The following is a 6498-nucleotide window of genomic DNA, read 5'->3' as shown; positions in this document are numbered from 1 at the left end:
TTAATGGGCATTTAATTCTGCGTATAAATTTCAAAAGTGCCTATAAAGCCACATCTCCACATATATGAGCAACAAACCCACTACAGGTGGTCAAATAATAAAATTAAATCTAGTTTTAAGAGTTAGAGGGGGTTCATTTTCAGTGCTGGTGAAACCTTTTGTATGGCTAATTTTGATGAAAGTAGATGAACTTCATATATACTAGAAACCACTTTGCGAATGAAGCTATAATCTTTGGGGGGATGCAACTCAGTATGAATTTTGATGTCAATTTCAATATGCCTGCCACTCGGCGACATATTTGTAATTTCACTTTAGAGGGTAGATTTGGGGAGGGGGGTATGCAAATTTGTATACCTTACAAGCCATTAAAATAAACTAAGGGGGATATAAACATGTCTGGCAGGGATAAAAATAAGTTGTTGTTTTTAGTCGGGTATAAAATTACTTGTGGTTGGAAATCCCACGGAATCCCCCCCCCCCTAATTCACACTGCGCGCGAAATAATAAAATTTTGAGGTATACATAAGGAGGAGTATCATGAAACAAATAAAAAGTAATATACATACAATCTTTGCTGCACCACTGGTGCCTTGTGAATTCTTGTCCCCTCGTGGGGTATCATGTTGTGTACCCTGTGACTCCAGACAGTACACCCAGTAATGGTGATTAAGGTAAAAATGATCCATAGTTCTATCACACTGCATTTAATCATGTATTCCTGGACATTCACATGTGTAAACCTAAAGTTGAATGCTATGATATGAAGTAGCTAACTGTCTTTAATGTAAATATATCTTGCTACAGTTCAAGGAACTCATTTCCAGTGGAGCCTGTGACCGAGTATACAACTTAACATTTCTTATCTTTTTCCTTTAATTGTCAGATCTTAATGCTTTGTGTACAGGTGCATAAAATCACAAATAAGACATTTGGTCCTGAAATGTGGCCACTTAAATAACTCTCATGTAACCTGGAGTAGTTCCACTGTTTCTTTACTCATGAGTATCTCATTACATGCAAACACATGCAACAAACACATACTAACACTATGAAACCGGAGTACACTACAAAACAAATCCATAACAGAATTTAAACTCTCATGCCTAACCTAACAAAAGAGGTCAGGCCGAGAGCAAAAATAAATGCTCATATGTAGCTTCGAAATATACATTACGTAGTTTTAGAAGCAAGAACTGTTACATGGCACATGAATCATACAATCTAGTTGGCTGCACTTTTTGACACTCTGTGCAGTTCAGGTGTATCCAGTGTCAGGTTGGTGTAATGGTGGTGCAAGGATATGACATTCAACCAACTAGACGGAAAGCGGTGTTCAAGTTCAGAATATTCAACAAATGCCTGTCTGCTACTTTAAACGGTAATTTTATTAGATAGCATGCACCACGTGACCATACACCAAACATACACCGGTCCAGACGGTAGTGCAGACACCAAATACACTACTTGACTCCAAATCAATGAACTAGATGACTCGGTGTTGCACTGTGCAACCAACTAGACGCTTCGGTGCAAACAGAGTCAAAAGGTGCAGCCAACTAGACGGGGCTAATATTCCTTGTTCTGAGTAATCAAACTATCCACCTACAGCTCATGAAAAGACTCTCTTTCAAAGAACTCATAATATTTAAAAAAAAATAACATTTGGACACCATCTTAATGGTCATTTTACCATTGCACAGGAATTGAAATTCCAGTAACATTCAATTTAATTAACTTAGGCTATGTGCAGAATGGAGTGCAGATTCAGATTCATTCACAAATTCATATGGCATATTCCAAATCAAATCACCCAGCAAAATCTGAGGAATGATGCACAGGTTCAGATTTAAATTAAATTTTGTATATTTGTTAACACTACCAAGGTATGCACACATGGAATAATTTTCTTCTGCAGACCTTGTAGTTACTGAGAAACAGGAGACTAATTTTTTTTTAATTTTGCACCGAGGCCATTTTCCAAGTGGCGAAAACTATGTTATTTCAGTGTTGAATGTGCTGGACAGTAAATAATTGCAAAAAAATATGCTTTCACAGTGAGAATTCTTCTTCAAGTGCATCATCATTTTTCCCTAGTAAGAGGTGGCATTTGTGGGGTGGTTAAGCATTTAGAAACCAAAGAAAGCCTTCCAAGATGGCATGGTGATGTATTTAATACAGCAGAAAGATGTTTCAGTTTCTGTAAATGTAGAACTGAAAACATACAACTCTGACTGGCAAAAAGGAAACCCTAACATACACACAAAACAACTACACAACAGAATTTCTATTGCAAAAACAATCCATGAAACAAAAGGTTTTTATCACTACTCTCCCCAGAGCCAAAATTTAATTGAAACAAAACAAATGGTGCTGATCCAGATTTTTTTATCACCACGAACTCTTATGTTGAGTGTGTGCATGATCACAGTCAGTTTCTTGGATTAGCATTCTCCAAAGTTGCAGCAGAAAATGATGTTGAAGTCAAATTTATGCACTCCTTTGGATTAATACGATCCTTTCACTGGCCTCCTGAAGAAAATGAAGATGTATGTCATGTTCCAGGATCAACCATTATTGAGGTTACAAGAGGATATTACTTTTCCGAAAAGACTTTGTATTTAAGCATTATTTTGGCAAAATTAGTGATATTGGGATATCAAATACATATATATATATATATATATAATTTAAAAAAACTGTTTTCCATGCATGCAAACCAAGAATTAATTTTAAAAGTGTCGTTTGAAGTTCATTCAGTCTAAAAAAGAACAGTTATGGACAATTCTTTTGTGCTGTTGAAGCACAAGAAGCTTGACTCATTTGTAAATTAAAAGAACAACAACAGAGAAACAGAACTATCTCCACATGGGCCTCATCTTATTTGACTGATATATGTGTATGGTATTTTATATGCTGTATAATTTTAATTAAGATAAACGTGCTTTCGAAATGATGTTTCATTACAAAAGTATGTTTAGGCACGTAACTTACTTTTTCCTCTCTCAGATTCTGATCACGTGATTCACATATTCATGTACATAAAACTTCTTTAAATATTTACTAAGATAAGTAATGCAAACCGTACTACTTTTATTTCATAACTTTTCAGAACAAGCTTTAAGCATCAGTTAAAAACAGCACTGGCATGGTAACTGATGTGCCGTATGTTGTTAATGCAAATTTAGTAATGTGAGAAAAAAAAAAAGGCTGCAACTATTTTCACCAGGTGTTGAGAACAGCTTATGTGGCTATTTTCACTAGCAAAAGTCATTACCCTAATCGTACCACAACATTGTACTTTATTATATTAGTTGGCAGTGTTGCTGAAATTACTGGTAAGAAGATGTTTTAAATGAAAAGTGGGTGCTATTATTACTGTCACCACGTGATGAGAATAGCAGAAAGTGCTGAAGAACAGACTACATGATCAGGTGTTGGGAAGTACTTACAGAAGTGATTTTAATGCTAATAGCCCTAAACTTGTCCTGCCCAACCTAACAACAAAAGCAGTTACAAACATAATACCCCTTCATACTTGTGTCATGTGACATATTAGTATCCCATATCAGAACACCTTCTGGCAAGGGCACCCACAGGATTTTTTCCTCTGGGGGGGGGGGGGGGCAGTCATAGCAACTTTTATTATTACTGCTTTTACTTTTGTAATTATTACTACTACTACTACTACTTATGTTATTTTAAAAAAATTACATACCTTTGAAATGTCTGTATATCTACATATACTCTGCATAACAGTACACCTAACATTAATTCTTGGTCAAAAAAGCTGTTTTTTATAGTTAAATCCATGTGAAAATAACTAAGCTTAAATGTACCCCTGATACAAATAATAATAATATTAATAATTGCTGTAACTTGTGGCCTGTAAGTCATAGAAAACAACATATTGTGTTGTAAAATATAGTCACAATTTCCTCATTCGAATTTCATTAACTATTTCCAGAATTATGAGGAGGGGCCCCCCCTTGCCTTGTGGTCTTTTTCCAACTCCATGGCATGTAGAAAAAAGTACCAGTCTCCTGCATGAAAATAAATGGGTACTAATCTGATATTCCCCAGACAGATTTCTTCATTTTTACAGAAGAAACTACTTACGATAATAAGTTCCTGTAGTATTGTCTAACATCTGGAAGGTGTGATGTGGGAATGTTTCATAGCGGAAATTCAACCATTGACGTATAGCCCCACGAACCATTTCCGGTAAGGTTAGGTTAGGTAGGGTCACGTATAGGTTACAATAGTTAAAAATTGGTTTCAAAAAAAATATGCATAGCCCCACACACCATTCTTGCATAGCCCCACGAACCATTGACACACAGCCCCACAAATTATTTGCGGAAACGTACGTTCTTCAGTTCCAAAAACACTTTTTTTTAAAAAAAAAATTGCAATTACTTTCATCAAAAAAACGTGAATGCACCTTCAAGAATGTTCCGCGAAGCAGATGGGTAAGTACGAATGTCAAAAATTCACAAAACGAAAAAGTTATAGGTGTCCGGGGACTATCAGATTTCTTAATTTCTACAGAAGAAACTACTTACCGTAATAAGTTCCTGTAGCATTGTCTAACATCTGGAAGGTGTTTTCTGTCATGTCTGAATGTATCAAAGCAGAAATTGTTTTTGTTTTTTTAAACTATGTTTGCCTAACCTAACATTACGTAATGTTTCTTGGTAAAATTTGTTCCATCCCCAAGAAGCATTACGTAAGGTTAGGTTAGGTTTAGTTAGGTTAGGCAAACATAGTTAAAAAAAAAAAAAATTTCCACTATGATACATTCAAACATGACCGAAAACACCTTCCAGATGTTAGACAATGCTACAGGAACTTATTACGGTAAGTAGTTTCTTGTGTAAAATTCTGTTTGAATTATAGTAAATTAGTACCGTAGATCATGCACATGGGCAATTTAAAATCTGGTGAAAATAGCTCAAAAGCTAGCTTCACCACCTGGTGATGGAAGTCACTCCGAAAAAAACAATAGATAAACACTATATGCTATACAATATATATTGACACTCGCAGCAAAGGAATCTTGGGGACTTTTTTTTATGAAATACATACACACATATCTATGGACTTCAGAAAAAATGTCTTAGCGAGAAGTCGATTTCACTAAGATATGACTTCTCACGTTAAGCACTGCATTTTGCTGCTATGACCTCGGCAATGGCTGATATGTGCAAAATTCTGAAACTTTAGCCTCCTGTTTCTCAGTAACTATGAGGACTGTGAATAAAATATTTGCATGTGTTCATACCTTGAACAGATACAAGTCTGAATCAGTGGGTGTCATGGACTGCGTGATTTGACATGGAATCCATCACATGTTAATTCTAGTCTTGAGTAATGACAAATTGTAACAAATGTTTATATTTCCATGAACAGTTGTAAATTATTGCTGAACAACAACATTAAAGGGTAACAGTTTCATACATCGGAGACACATTTCTTGATACATTAAAGAATTATCAAATATGTAATTTTCTGGGGTGGACCATTATGGAACAGAGTAGATGTGATCATTTTATGCCTAGCCATGTAATGTATATTTTCACAGACATTTAGATATATTAAACACAAACTTACTAAAAAAATTCACTAATATAAATGAAAACACGTAGTGCAATTGCATAAAATTCATAGTAGCTATAGAGCATTTTTGTGTCATGTAGGACTACTAAATTTTTACACAAACCACGATCTATCTCTGTCATACAGTGTGTACCCTAAATGCATTTCTTAGGAGTACAAAAATATCGATAACTGGGGGAATTATCGTTTACACTCGTAATTGTCATTTTGGAATGTGTTCCAACTAGGTAGAGAAAATATTTCTTTAAATATTAACAACATTTCTTTAAATATTTACAACACATTCTAGGGCCAAACGTGAAATAACGTGGTAGCCAACGTGTTGGCTTTTTCTACAAATATATAATTTCAACATGTTTGAATTTTCTACAATTACATAAATGTTAATGCTCTATGATGCTTTAAGAATACGTAAAAAATATCAAAATACAAATAACTTACCTTATTACTACTGAAGAAATGAATTAATGAGATACTGAATTCCTGGCATTTGAAACTACACGCGCCATATTTCCTACTACAAGACTCACTTGCTGACGTCACGGTTGTGTTTCGGGGCCGGTCTTTTACGTCGGCTACGGCATTCCTCGTCTGACGTCAGACGCAAGGTTGTCCTCGCGTTGTGCGATAAGGGAGACCACCTATTATTTCAACCAATCAAGAGTCAAGTCGAGGTATGAGAATATTACGAATACACCTCACAACGCGAAATAACTATAAACTCTCATCTTTTGTTGCGCTAACAAGAAGATTTTAACGTGTTCTTAATTTTTTATCACATTTAACAGGTATAAAATTGATGGCGTGATGGACTCATCATGCAACAACTGGAGAATTGATTTCAAAGTAACTTCATTTACACCTTTCGGACACGGCCAT

The sequence above is a fragment of the Lepisma saccharinum genome, chromosome 2 (assembly GCF_977018435.1).
Source record: "Lepisma saccharinum chromosome 2, izLepSacc3.1, whole genome shotgun sequence".
NCBI classification, from domain to species: Eukaryota; Metazoa; Arthropoda; class Insecta; order Zygentoma; family Lepismatidae; genus Lepisma; species Lepisma saccharinum.
This window is presented reverse-complemented; position numbering follows the sequence as displayed.